The sequence below is a fragment of the Mastigoproctus giganteus genome, chromosome 12 (genome assembly GCF_048544385.1).
Source record: "Mastigoproctus giganteus isolate SK-2022 chromosome 12, ASM4854438v1, whole genome shotgun sequence".
Lineage (NCBI taxonomy): Eukaryota > Metazoa > Arthropoda > Arachnida > Uropygi > Thelyphonidae > Mastigoproctus > Mastigoproctus giganteus.
In genome coordinates this window covers 156376251-156401242 of record NC_143586.1, presented here as the reverse complement: position 1 = coordinate 156401242, position 24992 = coordinate 156376251, and the positions used below count along the sequence as shown (strand labels likewise).

The following is a 24992-nucleotide window of genomic DNA, read 5'->3' as shown; positions in this document are numbered from 1 at the left end:
CTCTGGATCAGAGTAAAATGCAAAAACTTTGGGAGGTGCATTATGGCCACAGAAGCCGATGCGCCAACAACTAACAAAAAAAAAAAAAAAAAAAGTTCGACAATCCAATCACGACCTTCTCGCCACCACGGGTTGAAATAGGGCAATTCTGGGCTTGTTGAATTCAGATGTTATTTGCTGCACGCTGTATGTTCTATTTTTCGTTCCAGCGTGCAGAAAATTCGTACAGTCCTCCTTAAAGTACGGCGGATTCGCTCTAGAAGTATTGTTTTTCTGGCACATTTACGTCTTTGAGATGTGGAAGAATCGGTTGCTTTCCAGTCATCAAAAACCTTTTGACAGTTGAGTCTTTCGTTTCCTGAATTGTGGCTTCTGCTAAACGTGTACTCACGATTAGACCTTTTTCAAATTCTGATAGATCAAGCGTTTTTCTCATTTTGGCTTCAGATTACTGCGGTCGAATAGCCTTTATACTCAACGAGGCGACACGTCAAAGTTTTCTTTGCATTTATTTCCATTTTTGACTGCCTTAATACAAAGGTTCTTTTTTTTTTTTTTTTGGCCAGTGCGTGTAGTTGACACGTACTCTGTGGAATAAACAATGGTTTATTTGCTCCCCCGTCACTTGGGGTAAGTTTTAAATGAGGATCAAGAGCAGTATACAAGAAATGTACCTTATCATACTCTCATTATATAAATTAAATACTTTCATTTTATTAAATATATGTTATTGCATATTTCCATGCATATAATGTTCATATGCAATCCAAAACAAGAAAAAGAAACTAATTTCCCAGAAATGCAATTATTCTTTCATATCCTTAGACTGTTATCAGTCATACGTGGATGTTCTTTTATTCCGCTCCTTTAGCTGAGCAGTTGAAAAGTTATGCGTGTAGTCACCTTTTCATGTATGTCAGGGCCATTTAGGCCGATCCTTCCTAAATATGAACGCAGCATCCACCCTTTTTTTTTGTTTTGTTTTGAAAGTCTCATTGTGTACTCAGCTAAATAACAGTGTAAGTACTTTGTTTAATACGCCTCTTCGTTGCTGAATATCATCTTACAAATTAGTTAAATAATCTTTTTACAGTTACTACATATGTTGCTTCTTTTTCGCACTTTTCGCTTAACCAATTTATTTTTCAAGGCAATATTCCAGAAGATTTCACAAAAAAAAATTGAATCCGAAAATATTAGGAAAAACTCAGACAGTCGTTTGAATGATTGTATTTGTCTTTAATATCCATACAACAAAAGAATAACATTTATTTTTAAGATGCTTGCAGGACTACCTTGCCCTTTAATCTGTTTTTGAGGCCAGCTCAAACTTTTAAACTACAAAGATAATGCAATGATCTCAATTCCCATAGCAGGACAAGATTTCCTTTGCTAAGAGTAGCCTCTGCACTACTCTCAAACTCCTCGTCAAAAGATGAATTGGCATTTGTGCAAAAAATCAAACTGACATAACACCTTGTTTCAGGGCTAACTGGTTCCTCATCAGATAGCAGGTGGTCTCTAGTGACCACATCAGATAAAACACTAGTAAAGCAGTTGTTCAATGTGAGCTGCCATGCGGTATACGAAATCAGTTTTCAAAGCTGTAATAAAACTAAAGTTGTCAACTGAAAGTAGCGTAACATCAGGGCAACTTTGTCACAAAAAAAAGTTTTTCTGCTGTGAGAATTAAGACTACTGTGTTATCCATACAGTTTAAATCCTGCTGGATGTAAATACAGATGAAAAGACGTGATAATTATTTTAAATAAATATTTACAGATGTGATAAGTTCAGCTGTCTGTTTTCGATAGTTATTGAAACGTTCTCTTTAAAATACGGAACTTCTCGAAAATGGCATATAGTAAACTCTTAAAATCCGGTGCTGGATTTTAAAGATTTTTTGCCGTAAATGGCTTTCGTGGGAAAATGTACCAGTATTGATATAATTACAAAATATTACTGCTTATTCCTATTAGCTCAATGAAAACTGTTTAATATGCTGAATACGATACACTGCTTTCATACCTCCCTAATTCCACTCCTTGGAAGGTGATTTAATTCCCAAAAACCACGGTTACAATGAATCGTATTGATTTCTTTCTTCTCGCGTATTTGAAGAAAGCCCATAGCAACAAGAAAGAGGCAGGAAAGCACGACTATCCCTTTCTGCCACCACACCAGCCACTAAGATTATTGCCACCCATCGGTTAATCAGAACAGCAAGCTACAATGTTTAATGCGCTGCAAAAATGAAGGAGAGAAAGATTTCCTTGGCATCAAAATATTAAGTGCCTCTTTGCATTATTTCTCTGTGGCCATCGCTTAGAACTTGGCTGGATTTATCCATGTAACTAAACAGACTTTTATTCAATTGTTTCATAAATTTATCATCATAAATTATTATTTTCAACAACAAATTGGCCGAGTTTCTTAAATTTTCTGACACCATTACCCAATCTGTTTCGAAACTTGTCAACTTTTTTTTTTTTTTTTTGCATTTCAGGTATCTGATTATAATCTAGTTTTGTCTTTCCCTTACAACTCTTTTGATGGAAAAGTTGCCTTGGTCTACACTGTTCGCTACGTACACCGTATCTTCCAAAAGTAGCATTTTCCCTTTGATCACTTGCTAAATTGATATTTGTTTCTGTATTGTGAATAAATAATCATTGACGTTATAACCAAAATATTTTTTAAACTCTTGGCCACTAAAAAAATACATACAAAGAAAAGAAAAATTAAAGAATAAAATATTTACTAATCAATTTGTCCTTTGATTTTCCCTTGTAATCAGCACCAATGCCTGGTTTCGGTTAGAAGAAAGTTAGGATACCTTCTCCCTGTCATTAGAGAAACTGTTTTTGGCTTTTTTTTTTTTTTTTTTTTTCATTTCGTCAAAATAACCGAATTAGTTGGTCTCGGACCAGCTTGGCTAGTTAGTTGTTATAGAGTTTTAGGAGAGATCACATTGTACCGTATACAATGTCGGTCGATTTTGCGGTTTGTTGGACGAAAAAAAACGAGTTTCCGAGAGAAAAAACCATGCCACCCTCGCCTGAGATCGACTAACTCAGCCACCTTGTGAAAAAGACCCATAAAAATTCCTGGTTTCATTCAAAAGATTCGAACTCGGGTCTTTTCCACCCAGTGTGGAGAGGATGGTGATTATACCAACTGTGCTACACACGGGGGCGCCCCTGCTGCGATTTTTCCGGTGGTGATGGGCAACTATTTGTTTTATGTACATTGTCCTTAGTATTAATATCTTAACACAATGCAATAAAAGATGCAATAATTATCACCAACCAAATATTCTTTGTAATACAAAGAATATTTGGTTGGTGATACATCCAGATTTTTTATCATTTCCAGTCATAATGGGCCCCTTCTAGAGAAAAACAGGAAATTTTTCAGATTTTTTTGGACGAAGCGTTAATAAATATACTGTATATTACGCATTTCGGAAATGAGATCGGCTGCAGTTTACTATAGGCTCTCGTTTAAACCCTTTAGATGTGTGGAATGTTAGTGTTTTGAGTGTCTGAGTGTTGAATCAGACCCATGAACCTACCAAAACTATAGTACACACTCCGCATCTTAACCTAAATACGGATCCGTGCAATGAACTGGGAGACACTCTTCTTCTCAGCTAAGCTCACCAAATAATTAATTTTCACCAAAAAAGAAATATAAGGTGTTAATGGAAACAAAACTCTAACTTTAACTGTTTGTGCTCATTATTCTCTATGCCAACAACAGCTAGCTTAAAGCCTGATATTTCATTTAGAATAACATGTCGATCGTGAATAATCAAAAACAGGGACGACTTTAAAATAATATTTTTCTCAGTTAGCATTTAGACGCGTTCGCATATACAGGGTAGATCAAAATTATGTTAACACTTATATGGAATGAACATTTGAATTTTATTTTATCTGTCAAGCTTGCCACCACTCTTCTTTCTTCTAATGTTAACCTATTTGCCATTATATCTGAAAAATAAATAAAATAATAAAATTCAAAATGTTCATTCCATATAAGTGTTAACATAAATTTGACATATATTGTATATATATAGGCTAGGCGCCTATTATCTTCACCATGTCCGTCCGTACGCATGTAACAAAGGGACTCGCAGCGGATTGCTAAAAATATTTTTGGAGCTAAAACAAATTTAATTAAAACGGAAGGAATTCGAAAATTTGTATGGAAAGAAAAATTCACAGATTAAAATAATTTAGTTTAAATGTAGCATTGTTAGCTTTGGCCAGTCCATGAACATTTGGCGTGTATGTTATGCAAGACTAGTGAATGTAATTTCGCTCGTGAACAGATACATATACAGGAAAAAAAGACTTAAAAGTATATGGGAGAAGAGTAATAAATATTATACAGTTGTAATTAAATTGAATGGCTAAGTTTAGAGAACGTAAACTTAGTTTTATTAAATGTTCTATAATGTTATTATTTTAGTAATAAATTGATAAGGAGATAACTATACTGTATTTACTTTTCACTTCTATTAATCACAAAAAATGAAAAAAAATCATTTAATTTAAAAAAAAACATCAAACGCGCCTAAAATGTAAAGCACTGGGTACATTAACTAACTTGTTAAAACAAATTTTTGAAAAAACAAGACATTTTCAGAAACTGGGAGACCCCTGATTATTCTTGTCATTTTTAATCTTTCCCCAATTTTCTGGATACGCCACTGCGCTAAAAAGCAAATACAAATCAGTATATGGCAACATGATTCTAATTTTTTATATCCCTTGATACAGGTTTCCCAATCTGACATCGGTCTGCTCTGTCCGAATAGGAGTACGCAGTCAGACTTGTAAAGTTCTGGCATTTCATTGGCCTATATTTCGACATCACTAATATGATCTGTAGTGTTCTAAATATGTACCTCAAATTCTTATTCCCACTATTACACGTCCAGTAGCGTGACCATCGTAAGAATAATATCACAACCGCATCCGAATAATCCAAACCTCTATATTGTCCATAAGATCACGAGGAATTCTGTAGCGCATAAAATGACTTAATGCTCTAGTGAGTAGAGGTAAAAGGTGACCAGTGATTTATGGGAAGCAGGTCATGAGCACAGCTGTCAGTCATCTCGTGTTTTCTTAAGACCATGCTCTTTGATTAAGGATCGTTGGAAAACAATTTGGAGATATAATTTCGAATTCATTTCAATTTCATTAAAATCTCTATAGAGTTTGTTGTTGAGATCAGAAGCCCGTACGAGAGAGCTACAGAGTTGAACTTCTGCGTACACAGACTGATAAAATAATTGGGTATGATAATGGCAAAATTACAAAGATAATTCAAAAATGTAAATTTGCCATTAAAAAGCAATTATTTTATTTCATTTCTTTTTAATAACAAATATTTCATAATGATGTTTTGTAATCAATTTTAAAATTGATTACAAAATAGACTATGAGAAAGCAGGTAGTGCCAAAAAAAAAAAAAAATATATATATATATATATACTACCATTAAATATTGACAAAAGTTAAATTATAATAAAATAAAATAAATAAATAATTAATTAAGCATTCATTAGAGGCAGCGTTTTGCCATACTACTGGCTTATGTTTTATTTTATTTAATTTTAAAAAAAAAAATATATATATATATAGGAAATAATATTAAAAAAAAAAAAATATATATATATATATAGGAAATAATATTAAAAAAAAAATATATATATATAGGAAATAATATTTAAAAAAAAAAAACGCACAGATAAAATGAGCAGTATTATAGCAACATGAAATTGCTAGGCCATACATACACCTTAAAACTAGATATAAATGCGATATTAAAAATTTGTGATTTATTAAATATAAATACATTAATCATCTAATTTACTGATTAGATGCCAGCAACGTGTATTTATTTATCACCAGATAAATAAATGTATGCCGTTTGGCATTGCCTTTCGGGAATGAGAGAGTGGGTGGTCTCCAATTCATTGTGTTACCTAAGTTTTAGAGCTAATATATCGGCCTTTTTGATGATTCTCATCTCTGCTACACTGTTTTAACAGACTCTGAATTGTGCGTGAGTATTCTAAGGCGAGGGGATATCCCGAAATCCCATCTGAGCCTGCTTAATTCACATCCGCTAGAAAAATCCGAACCGCTTTCTTTTATGGTCGCGATTCGATCTAAAATCTTTCGAAACGAGGGTAAGTAACAAATTCACTCGGTCACGTGAGGAAGGGGGGGGGGTTAAATTGTAACTCTGTAATTTTTCAGCTTTTTACTTATCGTCTCCGCACATTGGGAAAACTGCATCACGTGACTGCAACCCTATCTAACAGAGGGAGCAGTGGTGCGCGTGGAGTAAGACTTAATTATCAAAACGCTAAGCAGTCTGCAACCTATTTCGGTAGAGAAAGCATCACCCCAATTTCAGCGTCTGTCAGAGACGCCTTGACTCAGCGGTGTGACTGCTCACCAACCAACCAACCGCCAGACGTTGGTCAGGCGAGTATCGCATCACGGCCGGAAAAACTGAACAAAGTTCAGTATTTCCCGGAACTTCTCTTCGGTGATCACCAGTGCTGTTCTACCTGCGCCTCGGACTCCAACGCCAAACAACCACCAATTAAAGCGATAGTACCAGGTGCGCTGCTGCCCTGTGTAATGGAAAGCGATGGTGTAGTAACGGTTCGCTATGTGTTCTGTGGTGTAAACAACAGTGAGTGCAGTTTGTCAGGAATACTCGGCAGTCCACGCCATAAGTTGCTTTGGTTATCTAAGGTAAGTTTTCGAAGATCTGGCTAATGTATATTCTTTCCTTCCCCCCCGTTATTCGTAGTGTTTTCTTTGTTTGATTTTTAAATGCTCGAATTCGAATAAACACGATAAAACGTATCGTGTTTTACCATGAAAAGTTTTTAAAAATCTGAAAATATATCGATCAGTTAATATATAAATTAATTAATTTTATTAATTAATGGATGTTTTTTTATTAATAATAGCGCATATTTGATGAGAACTCTAATCGCTTATTTGTCTCACCTTGAAGATTCATCGTCAATGGTAGTAAGATATTTCTTTTCATTCACTGAGAATACGAAGCAATATTTACTTTTCTCTCTACCCTTTGTCTCACATAAATAATGTAATGTTTACTCCTCTCTATCCTTTATGTTTTACATAAATAATAGGAAGTTTATTTTCGGGCTAAGAAAAAAAAGAGTGACAATAGTAGCCAAATATTTCGAGACACCCGCGAGAAATCTAAAATATGAGTTAGCTTTATAGAATAAACTTTAAAAATACTTAAGTAGAGTTCACTGTTTTGCTCTCTTTAGCTTAACAACAATGCACTTAATCTGATCATGAATTCATGAAAATAAGCAAAACCTGTACTTTGTGGTGTAGACAAAAGCTTATAAAACAAGGTACACAGGGCAAAAATGTATTTAAAACAAGCGTCGCCAACAAATCACAATTTCCCTTACATCGATAAATAGTGATGAATTTTTCACGAGAATGCCTCATTGATTTTAAAATACTAAAAATAACAACCTTGAGTTTTTATAGATTTCTATAAATTGAAACGTTAAACCATTAAATTTTAATCGAGTAGGAGCAGATCGATCATTAGAGGTGGCGGTGAGATTTACCCATCTTATCGCACCCAAGATTTCATTTCACCCCTTGAACTCTAGGTCGGCCCTGAATAGATTCCCAAACTGTGCTCCGCAGGGCTTTTCACGAGGTACGGTAAGGCCATGTAAGTTAGAAGCGAACGCATCTAGAAGGCAGCTCTATGTGGTTTGCTATTATTAGAAGGTAGATGAAAATAGAAATCATCGTTATACCATTTGAGAATTTGTTTAAAGACGCTCATTAAATAATGAAATAAACAATGAAACGTAGCTAATATATATACATATCAAGTGCAGATTTGTGGGGTAACACTTTCAAGTAAGCACCTCAAAACAAATTTCCACGTGGTGTAACGACATCTTTTATTTTCATTTATCTTCTACTAATAGCAAACAAGGATTGTCCCATTTTCAAACGATAAAGACTTGGTTCACATAAAACTTGTTACCCTTGTGAAAAGGTTGTTTCCTGTCTGATCCGTTAATCCCAGTTTGTTGGTTGGCTGCATCAGAAACTTAAACCTTATTACGCCACTGTGCGCTTCAATATACAAGTATGTGTTCACGGGCCTATTTACATATTGTGCGGGCTGAAAAACCCGGAATAGCTTACGAGAAAAACCATAAACCTTCCGCCTGATCAGCTAATTACAGCCCCGATTGAAGAGAAGCCTTTAGAAATGCCTTCATCCATGATGGGACTCGAACCCAGATCTCTCCAAACTAGTGACAACTGGCGAAACCACTGTATTCTCACGGAGGACTATCCAAGTTTGTGGATACAAATTTCAATACCCGTGTCAGTGACCTCTTATTTACATTAAGAGGTTAGCTACAACCCATTACGGAGTAGTTAGGCCGTGGTTTCGTCAGCGATTAGGTCGCACCGGTTGCACTCGCAGATTACACTATTTTTCGCTGCACCGATGTAATGGGTCCAACTTCAGCGCACGCGGCGAACTGTGCTTTCAATACATATACCTTTCAGTACAATGGCATTCCAGAGAATAATTTTCTGCGTAAGTACACGTGACCAGATCAACTCTTCCCCCACGCCATCCCCTCGTGTCTCTGTACTTCAATCCTTTGTTGGTGTATGTGCGTTGTTTTTAAATTTCCAGTTAAGTTGAGACATATTACATTCAGGATGTTTGATACGAAAAATAAATTTAAATTTATTTTATTGTCTAGTTGGCGAAATTCTTCAAAGGATTTTAATGACATTCCGTATTAATTAAACGGACTAGTTAATGTACGCAGTGCGTTACATTTCAGGCGTGTTCGATTTTTTTTTCTTAAATTAAATCATTTTTTTAATTTTCTGTGATTAACTGAAGTGAAAAGTAAATGTATCTCTTAAGTAAGGTATCTCCTTATCAATTAATTGCTAAGATTATAACTTTTATAGAACACTTAATAAAGCCCTGAAGGTTTACATTCTCTAAACTTAGCCATTTAGTTGTAATTACAACTGTATAATATTGATAACTCTTCTTCTGTATTACTCTTAAGTCTCTTTTCTCTAAAACGAAATAACAAAAGAATAAAAACAAAAAAAAAAAATAAAATGTTTAACAATGTAACAAAAATATGAAAAAAAAACCAGGCGGTTCCCCCCCCCCTCCCCTCACAACCAGTGCTGCATTCCATCCCAAGGTCAAAGAGAAAGACGTCGATCACGGGAGTAATATCACTTTTACACAAAGATGCATATAAAACAAATTAATCGGAAAATAGTCTGTTTATTATGCAAATTCTTCCATAAAAAAGATGTATAACGTTAAATACCATTAAAGCACGTTTTGTACGTCGGAGTATTACATAGCGCCATCCTTTGCAGCAGATGGTTATTGTATATACATGACTTTGATCGAGGTTTTTTTTTTTTTTCTCTCTTTTTTGTTACCAAAAGATAATCAAGACTAACCTTCAGCGGATTTTATGTACTATAACCAGGTATCATAAAGTTGATCAATGTTACAAAATCAGCATTTAAACAGTTCTTGTAAGGAGAAAAGAGGATTATGCATATTGAAACATACGTTTCCCAAATTGCTATACCTGTTAACCTTGAAGAACTTGTCCTCTTGGATAAACAAGTATTAGGTCCATTCTTATATAAGGATCGGTCAATCTAGGAGACATAAAAAGGAGTACTTAAGGACACTTAATTTGGCTTTTAATTGCCTACAAATTATTAGCTAATAATGGTGGAAAAGCATTGTTTGTTCCCCTTCAGGGAACCAAAATGTTTTAGGCCTTGATGTACTTTCCCCCTTACTTTCCCAACGAGCTAGAGCACCTACAAATACTGTATATAAGGACTGGAGCGATAAAGGGTTGAGCCAGTTTTCTTGAAAAGCGAAGTACTGAACTGAAATCCTCCTTTAAAAGTTCTCTTCGCTTTAACATGGCTGTAAAACAAACGTACCGTAATATTACACGTATAAGCGCTTGCGTATTCCGATATTCGAAAGGTATTTTTATTAGTTTTTTTCAACGGTCACCAGGCGTAGCATATATCTGTTTATGTATTCTGTCTGCTGAAATGTGTTCACCGCCGATTTGCAAGGTGAGGTGATGCGGGCTGAAAAAGTCTACTCCCTCCTCATAAAATCGGCTAACTTCGGCCTCGATTGAAGAGGACTTTAGAAATTCCTCCATTTGTCGACGGGAATCGAACCCGGATCTTTCCAGACGAATAACAAGTGAAAAGAACCACCATACTGCCACGGGGGACTTAGACATTCTAACCAAAGGGTCAAAAAAAAAAAAAAAAAAAAAACGCATTCTATTATCGATGTTCCCAGTTTTACCCGAAAAGATTCGTATTTTATACACGCTAGTGAAGCTTCCTGCAGTAATAAAAGCTGCCACTCGTAGATGAAGCTTTTATAATATAATTCTAATCAAAAGCTTCACTTGCCTATTTACAACACGACCTTATAAGAGGACCATTGAGAAACGCATTATATTATACAGTAAAAGAATAAAGAACAAGTTAGTTAATGTATATTAACTTGTTAATTAACACGTTAACTAACATTTCACGTTAACAAGTTAGTTAATGTACGTTAGTTAACGTTATATTTAAGGCGCGTTCGATTAAATGACTTATTTTTTCATTTTCTGTGACGAACAGAAATGAAAAGTAAATATACGAGTAGTATCACCTTATCAATTAATTGCTAAATGTGTGTGTGTGTGTGTGTGTGTCCTAAATACGGTCGAACTTTCAAACCGCATTAAACCAGCGTGGCAGATTATGTTCCATTTCCCTCAACATCGCTTGTTGAGGAAGCCTCCATCCTGCAGTGGATTGACAAATGGGTTCTGATTTTATATACTGTATATATATATATATATATATATATATATATATATATATTCACAAGCCACACTGTGTTCATGAGTATTGCATAATTATACAAGAAAAACATGCACAGGCTGGCTAAAAAAATTAAAAAACATATTTCTACTTTAATGGCTATTCTGATTAACTAATACATGTACTATTAAAGTTGAGCTTGAAATTGCTACTGCAGAATTTCAGTCCAAGAATTCAATGAGTGATTTTATAGTTTTTATTTACCCTAATAGTTTTGACTGAACTCCATTAAGACATTATAAGCAAAAATTATAACGTTAAGACTAGAAATGGTTGTTCTTTTAAAAACGATTTGACAACTTATCAGAAGAATTAATAACTCACGTACGTGAACAACGAAAGTTTTGTAACTCTACATAAACCTGATTAGCCTGGCTAGCGAAACCCAATCAAAATGGTAAAATAGCACTGGAATTATACAATAACCTGAAGATATTTGGTGAATAGCATCAAACCACATTAACATTAGTATTAAATAGGCTAAGCAATGACTCAGTGGTAAGTGTAACACCCTGGACGAAACTAAGCGGTCAGTTGTGTTGATCTGTGGATTACGGTGAGATTGTTCTCCGATATCTCATCCATTGAAAATGAAGTTCATTCAACAAATGCATTCTTGTTGCATAAAGATTAAGGCTTGCAGGCAGCAGTAATGTTGCTTCTTTATGATTAAGCTGACCCAGAATTAGGAACCAGTGGCGTTATAGATAAACTATTTCGGTAGTCAACTGCAATTTGAAGATTATTTCCGCTCTACTTTTCCTCACGCAGTTGGATAATTTTATTACAAGTCTACTGGCTCGATAAGGTCACAATAGATGCACGCAAAGAAAAAGCAGTGATACAGATGAGAATAGAAGTAGTGGTGCAGAGGTCGGAAGGAAATTTTCCTCTACAACAGTTAATCGTGGTTTCGATGGGGTGGACATTTTATTACCCCGTGTTGCCTTTCACGTGAGAATGTGAACTATGTCATCGATCACCTGGCGCAGAAAAGGCAGTAATATTCCATTACCAAATATAGACTGGGTTTATTGTCCGTAAAACAATCAGTCCAAGATGTCAGATACAGTTAGGGCTTTACTTGCGATTGGTTGTTTTGGGGAAGTTTAGGTATATCGGCTACTTTGTTCGTTGTACGCCAGTTCATATGGTATATCAGTTAGTATGGGCAGACGAGCAGGCACAGCAGCGCACGCATTTAAGTTGACCGTGGTTCTAGCTCACGTGGCTGCTGAATACAGCGCTATCATTTTACTCCCTCTCTAGGTTCTTTGAAACTCCTTCGAAGATATGTGGACGAGTATAAACGGGAAAAATGTATGTCTGAAAATGTGTTCCATAGCCCGATTTGTAAGTTTTGTGAGCAGAAAAATCATAAATAAATGACGGCGGATGTTCTGCCCTGCTCTGCTCAACCTCCAACTGAGATCGGCTATGACCGTAACTGAAGAGGCTTTTAAGAATCCCTCCAATCTCCGAACCAAGACTTCTCCAAACGAATAAGAAGTGGTAGCAAAATCGCTATGCTTTCATCGGAGGACGGGATTTACTGGTGCTAATATAAACGCAAACACACTTCCAGCGAGTTCCGGTTAGACACTTGGTTTCTTTTAAATCAAATGCAATAAAATACTGTATACTGTAAATATTGTATAGCGTTATACAGTAGCATTGCTAAAGTGGATTCGTCACTCTAAAAATATTCGGATAAGAATCACGTCGAACGAAAGGAATTTATACACGTGATTTCTGTAAAATATATTAACATTCTTATTTTGAAGTGCTTACTAACACACATCTTCATCTATTTCAGCATCACAAGAAGTATAACGTCACTAATCGATAATTTTATCACTGCTTCTGTGCGAGCCTAGTTGGGTTAATCACAATTGTAAATGTTAGCGTTCTTTGGCTGAGCTGACTTTCTCTCTAGTGACATAATGGTTACCAAGATTACTTCCCTAACCGCATTGAGAAACCTTTAATTATGTTCATTTGTGTCTATCCCAATGCTCTTTCTTCTGGCCTTTCGTTTATCGCTTCACAGTTGTCAATGTTTGATCTCACCCAAGTGGGCAGATCAGGAAGGCTGAAGTTATCAAGCGATAGTGCATTGTATGGAAATCTATAGCAGTGTAACCAGAGGTAATTTCTGTATTCTATATTTCCATATTTTCAATTGCAAGTTACTTTCAATAATCAACCACAGAAACAGATTTCTTGTTCGCTGCTAACATTACTGCAAACTATTTCTTAACTAAGACATAAAGCAATTAGTTAATGTACATTTTAGGCGCGTTCGATTTTTTTCTTAATTTTTTTCTTTTTTTCTGGAATTAATAAATTGAAAAGTAAATATATTTATCTCCTTATCAATTAATTACTAATATTATAACTTTATGTAAGATCTTTATTGCAAAAAAAAAAAAAAAAAAAAACTCATGGCACTAACTCATCACAGCCACAGGCTTTACTAAGTATATTGTTGAAATAATAATAGAAAAAAAAATAATAAAATTAAAAGCAAAATGAAAAGTAAATTAAAATTAAGCGTGGAAAATTAAAAGCCATGGCCTACTCGAGATATCTATCTGGCCTTGATGTGAATACAGTGGTGAACTTAGCATTATATACCAGATGGCACACACAATACGTACTGGGCCTAATGTAGACAGATCAAGGTCTGATTTACAGGGGTATGGCTATATCATGGATTATTTTAAGTCACCTGGTTGCGGGATAAGAGCTCTCTCGCTCTCTCTCTCTCTCTCTCTCGCAGACTTGATTCCTAGCAAACCTACAAAATACGCAGTCGAGAGTTTAGATTGCAGGTAGCATTTGTGTTGTGAGAAAGCTTCTCAAGAGCTGAAGATGTTGCTTGCTAGCTTGGAGAGCAGATTTCGATATCCTCCACTCAGTGGGTTCCCGAGCATTAGGGAGGATTCAGATCACCAATGAGAATTCTAATGGTTACAACCAGCCGTGCATTATCAATTTTGACATTTAACTTCCAATAGTCAAGAGCTCTTGCAAGTTGTGATGTGCGGAATTCTGAATTGATACGATGTTTGAAAGCAATCCACTCAAACAACCATCCGCCAACATTCTGTCAATAGTTGTGGGACCAGCGGATGCCCAAATTTTCAACTGCATCAGGAAATATTATACAACACTTAATGAAACTATAGTTTTGTTCTCTAAACTTAACCGTTCAGTTTAAATATATCTTTATAACATTTATTACTCTTTGTAACATTTATTATAAAATTAGACAAATTTTATGGAAAAAATAAATAACTGCCTGATTTCTATTTACCTGATTTGAATGAATTGTGGAATGGCATAACATATATTTAATAAGGCCCAAATATAAAATTTCATGAAAATCTATCTACTGAATAGAGTTGTTACTGGGCGACGGACATGGTGAAGACAATAAGCACATATGCATATTATATATGCATATGTGCTTATTGTCTTCACCATGTCCGTCGCCCAGTAACAACTCTATTCAGTATATATGCGAACTCTCATAAAAATGAGAATACATAAAAATTCTCTTTCAAACTTCTCCTTTGTTATTATTGTAGAAAGTTTAATTCATCTTTAATATAGTGACTATGTTACTCGAATATTTTTAAGAAAAGGGCAAAAGATTTTCTCATTGAAATGAATCAAGTAAATATTTATTCATATAATAATGCTTCCAGTGCTAAAAGAAGTCTAATTTCTCACTTTAAAATGATTGAACTTGGATTAAATATAAATAATCCTTCCTGCCCCTTCGTAGAATAGCTATTGATCTAGTTCAAGTAATCCTGCAGAAACATAGTAATTCGGTTGCCACTCCCTCTCATCAGTGGACGACACACAAACATCACTCGGCAGCTAATGGGTACCGCTGCTGCCTCATTGACAATCCCTGCATAAGACTATTCACACAGTGTATGAATATAATAACTTAATGTAAGAGGTGTGTTACATTTCAGGCGCGTTAGCAAATAATAATTCGTTATTTATAACAAAAATAGAGTAAGAAGCAATGAATTTTATAAACGAACGAGGAATATTAGATTTTGTTAGAGATCGTCAATCTTCCACAGATAACTAAAAAAAAAAAAGAAAGAAAACCAACTTTAGCTATATAAAACTAATAAGCTGAGTTTTGATTCTGTCGGTGTCCTGGGTAAAGGAAGAGATAAATTCTGCTGTGACCTTCAACTATCCCATCTATCGTGGTCATACGACAGCTGTCAGGTACCAAACAACAGAGCTACTGTGACTCAGTTTCCTGCTTTATCAAAACAAGCGTCCCGGCCACTGACCCATCTTTGCATCCGCAATAGCGGACGTTAGGATATGCCCAGTAGATACGAGGAATCAAATTCCATAAGTCCGTTTAATTATCACCTAACGAACTGGCAGGTCACTCACATCCTTTGTCGAGGAATCCATAATTTTTGAATGTTTTGACTGCTCAACTGTAGATTCCTTCATAAAAATGTGAACAGCTGGGGCCCGAACAATATTCAACGGCTGTTCATGGAACTAGATTGGGGAGGATTCAAACCCCTTTCTAGAAATAAACCTATTCCAACGAATAACCACCAATATATCTATTGGCAAGTCAAAGACAACTGGCTCTTCGGACGCCGAAAAAAGTATCGAAATCGTTTCTCTTAATACTTGAGCAATTAGGGCTGAAATACTAAAGACGGCCATAGTGTCTGCAAAGCATGAATATATAAAATCCTTTCATTTTTATTTGCTGAAACCATTACTCGTATATGCTATCTCTCATCTGCGCCTTACAGTTGAGAAACCGAAACTAAATTTGTGGAGTAGTGTTTATACATATAGATTAAATCGTAGGATACAGATGTATTAAAAAAATCAAGCCGGCTAATGCCTGCTTTATTTTTTTTGTGCGAATAAAAACGACACAGAGATTGCCGAAAACACGGCACGAGGATTACAAATGGGACAGTAGTTCATGAGATACGAAAATAATTGTTTACATGATGCACTATTATAAATAAATAAATCATCGCTATTATGACATAATACCCATCACAAGCTATTTCTGGGAAGATAACGTATTTACAAAGACAAATTACAGCAGTTGCATTTCGTGTGTTAACCAATAGCATGACCCACATATAAATAAATAGCTTCATAAATACCGAAAGAAACAACTACACGCATTACAAGAATTAATTATACATAATACAGTATCTATTTACATAGGTAATTACATACATTATCATATTACATACTAGAATACAAAAGCATAACATATAAAAGATTTGGATGATTTTTTTTTTTAAATCAAGCTGAAGTAAAGAAGTGTCAGCGTACGCAGTGCATTGCATTTTACGTGCGATAGTAAATCGTAATACGTCATGATTTATAACAAAAAAACCAGTTACTTAGGCACGAACCGCGAATATATTTTTTGGGATTTACTTCCCAAAAAACATATATGGGATGCATATAACAACTCGCCTCAAATAGAAGTCGAGTTATTGCATGCGGACGGACGAACACAGTGAAGACAATAGGCACATTATGCATATATACTAATGCTCCTAAACATAGTTTAAAAGTGTCAACACCAGGTTCAAATCACATTTGGACTGGCACATGGATTAGAGGATGAAGCGACAAGTCAGAGAGCGCCACACATTAGCCAAGCTGGCACTCTCCACCAAACTGTTCACAATCATGATTCCTAGCAAGACTCCCTAGGAGCATCAGGGGTAAAAAAGCAGGAACAACTTGGAACGGTCTTGGTACGAACTGACTGTGAGAGGATGTGCGAAGTACTCTCACAGTTAACGGCCAGCTTGGTAAATAATTTCATGGTGTTCTGCGGGAACGTACTTTGAAGGCAATTTAGTCTGATTGCTTCGGGCTCGAAAGTCGAGTTATTACTGGTAAGTGTTCTAAGACTCACTCGATATGATAGCATCTCTGTCAATCCTATGTGAAAGTAGACAATTATTATTTTGAAACCAAACCTTGACACTTCTCACTCTGCAATAAGGACTGCATTTCCCATGCAGATAGGCTGAAGATGTTTGTCACCACACAACATGTTATGAGTGCGCTAAAATCTTCCAAAAATGTTTCTCCGCGGGTCTCGGAACTAACTGCATATCTCAAACCACAGCTTAGAATTCGACCCTTCCAAGTCCGCGCAAATAACCTTCACTAAAAAGACAGAATATCTGTCAGAGTCAAGTGTCATGAAGACCTTGGGATGGTTTCGGATGATCAGCTTACCTTCATCCAACGCTTTGCCAGTGCCCAGAGAAAACCCTTCGCTGCTCTATAGATAGCTACACAGTAACTGACTGCTATCTTATTATCACGCATTACTCGCTCAGTACGTGGTAAGATGCCCCCCCCCCTATGTTTCGGTCCTTTGAGCTCTGATGCTCAGTCATCACAGCTTAGGACTGGATCAAAGCGGTGGTTCAATCGCATTCTGACGAAAGCCTGTTCCCATCTCCAGGAGCATTCTCGACATTTTCCTTTGATGGACTCCTTGGCAGAGACCGGAAGGAATCAAAGGGACAGCAAAGAGAAAGGCAGAAAAGTCACCACCCTGAGAAACCCCTATATTCAGGGTGAAGTTGTAGGGGCCTCCGTCATGAGCCACTTGGATTTCCTGGTTAGTTAGCAATTCTATGAAGATATCTAGGAGAAGGGCAACGATCCGGAAATCATTTACTAGAATAATGATTATATAAGTAGAAAGCTTGTCAAACAGCTCCTTTAATGTCGAGAAACTCGATTTCGTTGCCCCTATTCACAGATTTTTGGATCTTACCAAAGATCTGAAGCAGGTTGGTAACCTTCAGTATACTATTTAAGGTTGAATGTAAGTAACTGGGCCTTTGGCCGAACAGTGATCGCTCAGGTATCTCAAGATTGCTTTTTCTTAACAAGTAACATAAAATGAAAATTGGTCTATAATGTTTATATAATTAATATAATTTTGGGCAAGAGTCTTCTGATATATTGTTTCCATATGGTGGGAACGCAGGCAGACTACAAAATTCTGTTGGAGATCATGTCACACATGCGACAATATCAAGTGGGAAGAAGTGCTTAAGAGAGTTAGTGGGCGTTGCGAGTACTGTGCTTCTATCGTTCTCTTTGAGTGTGTTGGGACTTTGTAGATATCACAAGTATGAGTTTCATGTATTGTGTGAAACTGACGAATTGAGACTCTAGGAAGGCAGGATCAGCATCTCAGTAATTGTAGGCATTGTCGGCTTTTCGAAGGCCACCATAGTAAAGGTGTGGCGGAATGGTCAGAAGAGGGATACACAACCACACAACGTGCAGGGACGGGGAAATCACTAGTTGACAGTCGAGGTGAACGGTAGTTGGCACGTGCTGTCCGGGACAACAGACGTGCACACCACCCAGTGAGGCGCCTCCGTAGCCGGGTGGGAAGGAGCAGCAGTGCGTAGCACACGCTTCTTCATTAGACCGGGGTTCGAGCCCGTCACCACCAAATATGGAGGATGCGGAAAGGTCAGGGAATTACCACTGCATATCCCGGAGCAATATGGCCTTAGTTGCTAATGCTCCTAAAAAAAACCAAATAACAACAACAACCACCCAGTGGGCGCTCTTGCAGATAGGTCTACGTAGTAGGCGACCTGTTCATGTGCCCATATTGAGCGACAGTCAACGACGTCTCCGCCTGCAGTGGTACGGGGCCACCTTTTATGGACGTTGAACGACTGGGAAAGAGTCTCCCGGGCCGATGAATCAAGGTTCAGGCTCCATCGTGCCGATGGACAGATGCGTATTCGATGGCGAGAAGCTGCAACTAAACTGCACGGTTCGACAAAAACAGTTGATTGCGGTGATATCATGATTTGGGGGATGTTTACATGAACATCACTGGGTACATAAAATCCGAAATTTTACAGCTGCTGTAACAAGAATTTCTAAGAAAGAATGGGGTTTCAATAAGAAAACATTGAGACTGTATTACAAGACGATATTCTTACCTATTGTCTCGTATGCTGCAGCAGTTTTGCATCAGAATGTTGTTAAGGTTGCTGTGAAGAGGAAGTTAACATCAATTCAAAGATCTGTTCTTCTAACTGTTCACTGCGTCCCTCGTACGGTTTCAAATAATTCACTCCAAATTCTTAGTGGTGAAATGCCCATAGATTTATATATTTTATTCAGAGGCACAATCTACAAGTTAAAGAAAGGGATATCTACAATGTTTTTGGGCATAACATCAGACCCAGCAAATTACATTAAGGCAGAAAAGAAAAGAATCTGTACTATTGTTGTTGTTGTTATTTGGTTTTTAGGAGCATTAGCAACTAAGGCCATATTGCTCCGGGATATGCGGTGGTCATTCCTTGACCTTTCCGCATACTCCGTATTTGGTGGTGACGGGCTCGAACCCCGGTCTAATCTGTACTGAGATAACAGCTATTTGGCAGTCCAGATGGGACGAATCTGTGTCTGGACTGGTAACAAAAAAGTTCATTCAACAAGTGACTTTTGTGACTTCTCCGGGAATCTGTTCATGGTTCATACCATCTATGACTACAGCATATTTACTAACGGCTCACGATTCTCTCAGGGTTAAACTCCATGAAATGGGACTGGGGACAGATCCGTTCTGCACTTGTGGTCAAAACGATAATTGGGAACATGTTCTGTTAACGTGCCCACTGTACTCGGAACAGAGACGACGTCTTACAAACTGGCTCCCTAACGTATCGGTGGATAATGTTCATATCCTTATAGAAAATTAACAAATTTTTACTGCCCTCCAGATCTTCTCAGTATCAGTTTTTCAGAAGAGAACTGAATTTAGGAATCAGCTTGGTTAATTAATTTGAAATCAAAGTGGGGTGCAAGTTGCATGAGCTGCATTTTAATGAACAAATTAGCCTAATGTGATTTATTGGAATATAGCCTGATTACACTTGTTGTAAATAAGGCAGATATCAAGTAAACAATGTAAATAATAAAAATATCAATACTAGGAGAGAAGATCTTCTTGGGATACGTCGGGGGAAAAAAAAACTTTTAAGTTCATTATTTGAATCTTGTAACCTCCCGCTTGTTGGACGCTGGAAATAGATACTATACTGATCAGACACCACATAGCCCAATATAAAAGTCAAACTACATGCTCAAAAACTTCACTTTTGGATTAGATAATATAAATCGTGCCGTGACAGTCTCATTGCGACTGTTCACAGCAACTTTCATCACTCTTAATTTTCTGATCAAATGATTTCCTAGACTTGACTACGTGAGAAATGATGAATTGTGAAATAATGTATTATAGAGGCACTGTCTCATTATGGCTATTAACCTTCTTCCTGACGCTAGAGGTTTTTGTCATCTGCATCCAGTACATCTCTTCTGTGGAAGAGTGAAAAGCAAGATATCTAATTGTTGAGTACCTTTGACCTGGAGGATGACAAGGATCATTATGCTCTTCGTGGCAATGGTCTCTTGTAAGGTTATATTTCAAGTTGAGTAACGTCGTTTTGGACCAGGTAATGTTAATGAGCTGTGACAGTCTCATTGTGGCTGTTCATAGCAATCATCATCACCATTAAATTTTTGATCAAATTTTCCTCAATTTGACTGTGTGGCAATAATTGCTTTATAAAGAAACAGACTCATTGCGGCTGTTATTTCCCTGTTGACGCTGCTGGTTTTATCATCTGCTTCCAGTACGCCTCTTCTCGTGAAAGATTGTAAAGACGTATTTCATTGCTGTGTATCTTGGAGCGGAAGTGACGAATATCAACATGCTTCCTGTGGCAGTAGTCTCATCGTAACTACTTGCCACCGACTATCCTTTTTAAATGCTTTTGTATATAGTTAAAGTTTTAACTTTTAAATTTCCTTGCTTTGTAATATCTAAAAGTTAAATTCAAGTAAGGTAAAATATCAACATTTCTGAGTAAAATAATTACTAGGTTAATTTACACAGGTTTTTTTTTTTTTTTTTTTTTTTTGACTCATGGTTTGGGCAACCTGGGAACGGGATTGCTGGCGTCCACTGGTATAGCATTATCTCCGGTGGATGCGGGATTTTGTGCGCTTCAGCACTACAGGTGATAGTGGACCCAGACCGGCCCATTAGGCTGACACGAGCGCCAACACTTTTTCGAGCCCGATCTGCAGAGGTTCTGCACCACCACAGATGAACAAGGTGGAGATGAGCAAATGCCTAGGAGCCACCAGTGATACCATACAGAGTATTTTTTGGGTCTAACGGCACCAGGGATTTACCCCATCTCCGCGTATGTTCTTTGTATCGAGGACAGTACGCTGTCAAGGCCAGAGGTTTAAAAGTGTGTGGATCATGTATTGTGTAATATGTTGTGCCCCTTGTTCCTCTGGCTTGTTAGCCGCCAGGCCCCAGATGGGACCTGTCGTTTACGTACTCCGCCACGTGGAGGCCAGCCAGGTGTTCCCTTAAAGTTTGCTCTGGCAGGTCCTACCACCTATTTTCCTGAGATTTCAGTGGCTAGGACCTTAAAAAATAAATAAATAAAAAAAAAAAATTATTAAAATAAAAATTCTTCTTTTCTTTTGGGCACAGATGGTACATCACACGCAACTTAGAGGGGGCCATAAGGGATAAGCGCTGGAGGTAATAATATTTCCTAATAGGTCGGGCATGAATTTTGGTGTTTTAAATTTGGACGTGTGGGGCAGGCGCTGTTGTAAATGTGATACCACACACACACACACACATTGAGTACCATCATCCTAATTGAACACACTATCACCGCCAAGTCCTACTTCGGAATTGTTCCGGACCAACTTTTGGCCTACACGGTGACAGTGTATCCAGATAATATTGAACTCTTTCAACAAAACAACGCCCCGTGTCACAAGGCTCCCATTGTGCAGGAATGGTTTGCGGATTATGTCCAAGCATATGATGTGCTCCCCAGGTTGCCAAATCCCCCCCCCCGACATCAATCTTCTTGAAAATTTGTGGGATGTGGTAGAACGCAGAATTTGACAGTCCACGTCATAGTTTGCGTCAAATATGATTTCACAACATGATAAATAAATCTTACATATTTTCACAGTAAAGCAAAGTGTAATAAATTTTATTTATATTTAGTTTAGTTTAATTTTTGTAAAAATAAAATAAATTACGTTTCCAGAGCACCCTATGTTAAAATTTTTGCGAATTTAGCAGGGCATGAGTGTTTCATGCTCTGCTACACTTGTACTATCTGTTTCTTGTAGCTACTATTAATCTGCACTATTAATCTTGTTCTTATTTTTGTAATTTAGGTTAAAATTTTTCCGGTACTTTTAAAGAAGAAATTATACTGTTTCAGGACATTATGTGCATTTTTGCTTAATAACTAGTATCTACTCTACCATATCCGAATTGAGGACGACCGACTGACCGAGACGTTCCACGATCCTGATTGCGAAATATATGCTTCGGTTTCTCTTAAAACTTTCTCTAAAAGTTTCGCATTAAAATTATTTCAGATTAGAGTGTTACAGTGACATTAAAATAATCATAACGGCTGAACATAATTAAGATGTAAAGATTTAAAGAAAAAAAAAAAGAAAGGCACAGAATAAGCTGCTGCATGCAGCACGCATCAGGATATCTGGCTCATTTCTGATAGCCCAAATCACAAACTATAGCAGATCGAACTAAATTTAAAAGTAATCTAATCCTTTCAGCCCAATTTAGTTTCCCCTGTGCCAGACGTACCGAACCACCGACGCCAACATATCATGAGAAAACTTACTCCACCGACAGGCTCACTCCGATGCCATTACCTGGCTGCCGCATATTGCGTTTCAATGCCATTGACTGACAAAGTCGCGTGTCTTTTGCATGTATAATTATAGCGCGGAAAAATACATGTTAAACACAAGGTCAATTATCATTCAGCAGAAGTTGTTAAAGTTAGCTCATAGAAGTGAGCGCATCACGTACACACACACACACAACGGTAAATTTGGTTAAGACCAATTCGCTGTCGGTTACGAATCCTCTTCAAAACAGACATCATAAGAGGAGAAATTCCTGCAGTGTGACGTCGCCTTTGTACTCTTCCATACACGAACTCCTCAACCTACATATTTTCGATCGACTTTTATAGGTTCCTGAGCTCCGACAAACCGCAAACCTGTGAAAGTGGCGCAGTAAGATTACTACTTCCATTACTTAACAAGACGTGCTCCTGATTGCGAGCAGCAGTTAGATTACGCACTGGTGCATCTCCACTGGGACTGCACGTGCTTAATCAGTGTTCCACATTCTATATTTCGTAGTAATTTCTCGAAATCCGTCATATTATTCTCAGCCTTCATGACAATAGCTGATTTCTCTTTCATAAGTTGCCAAAACGTTGCTGGGCAAAACTGGGTATCTTTCGCCTTGTTGACAATCAAAACAATTTCTTACTTAATAATCTATCCTCTGAATGTTTTAAAAAAGAAGCAAAAACTGTTATTTAACATTACGAAATAATGTTAGTTTTTTTAAAGTTCTCACAGCTTTAAAATTCAGTGTGAACAGACAGTAAACCTAGTGTTTAACTAAACTTAGATTAATAAGCGATATGAGAATAATACAGCAAACTCTTTAAAATCCGATACCCTTGGGGAATGAGAAGTGCCCGATTTTCGAGAGGTATACCTAGTGGTTAAGCAGTTTTGAAGAAGTACATTTCAATAAATATTAAGGAATAAAAACTGAACTTATTTACATCTGTAACTTTTATATTGACTAAAAGATGGCATTAGCGGTTAAAATGTAAATAAAAGTTCAATTTCTTAAAATTTGAACATATGGCAATAAACATAATCACAGCAAATGTCAGAATATTAATGAATGTGCTTCAGAGACAACGATACTCTCACGATGGAGAATAAGAATTAATTAACTATTTTTCTTGAAGAATAATTATTATAATGTGGCAGTCTTTATCAATTTACATGACGTTTTGCTTTTAATAATGTGCTGTGCAGAAATTCAATCAATTAACAATAATCGCTAAGTTTTCTTTTTGTCGCCATTACAACTCTAGAAAAACAAGAGGTAGTCAAGGTCACTTTGGCCTTCTCTTCCACCTGAAAGGGAAACCAGTGAGTGACCCTGAGCTGCCTGTTGCTCATCTCCAAGATTGTCATGAACTGACAAGCTGTATGAATAGCTATAAAGGCGGGAAAAACAAAACAAAACAAAAAAAAAAAAAAAAAAAAACTTGGTTTTTGGAATTATATCTGCTATTGGCGTATTAAGTCGCTATTTATGGAAGATTAACCATCGATTTAATGTAACAGGCATTTTTTTCAGCTGTATCCACACCGGGAATTTTCTATCTTTCTTTTCCCTCAACTGTTCTAAAGTGATCAAACTGGTCGGCATCTTATGCAAGCGCTGTATGAACAGCCACAATTAAGACCTATTCGCGCTAAGTTATGAAGTTTACTCAATAACAGAAGCACTAAAAGACAGAATATACCTGAAGCTGTAAGGTCTCGGAGGAATTACAGTATGTTTTCAGAACTATCTTATCCTTTTGCAGACAGCAGAATTTACATTGCATTGATAAGGGCAATAGTCTTAATTCTCACAGCAAAACAAGCTTGCCTTTGTAACAAGTTTCTTTGTGTTGCATTACTTTTGAATAGCCGTGCCAAAAATTTAATTGACTAAGATGAGTCTGCCATGACAGTATGTTTCAGGACTAACCGGTGCCTCATCATATAAAAGATGGTCCCCGGTGAAAACACTGAGACAAAACAGATCGCTTTAGATTAAAACTGAAAATTCCGATTTCGCATACCACAGTTCACATCGAACAAATTTACAACTGTTTCTGCGCGTACCGTACTGACCATCTACTAACTGATGAAGGGCCCGTTGACTGAAAGAGGCTGTCACAACAGTCTTAT

General features: G+C 36.8%; 1 protein-coding gene across 2 annotated transcripts in view; it reads left to right on the top strand.

Moving 5' to 3' along the window:
* Positions 1-24992, top strand: part of LOC150077533 (CD151 antigen-like) — a 240477-nt gene that overhangs the window by 116383 nt on the left and 99102 nt on the right. The window contains exon 1 of one of the 2 annotated variants that reach the window (XM_090385630.1): positions 6420-6785. The exons of the other annotated variant lie outside the window; for it this stretch is intronic. The gene's annotated coding sequence lies outside the window, so the exon portion shown is untranslated. Of the gene's footprint in view, positions 1-6419; positions 6786-24992 lie in introns of those variants that run through there. 2 annotated transcript variants of the gene reach the window in all.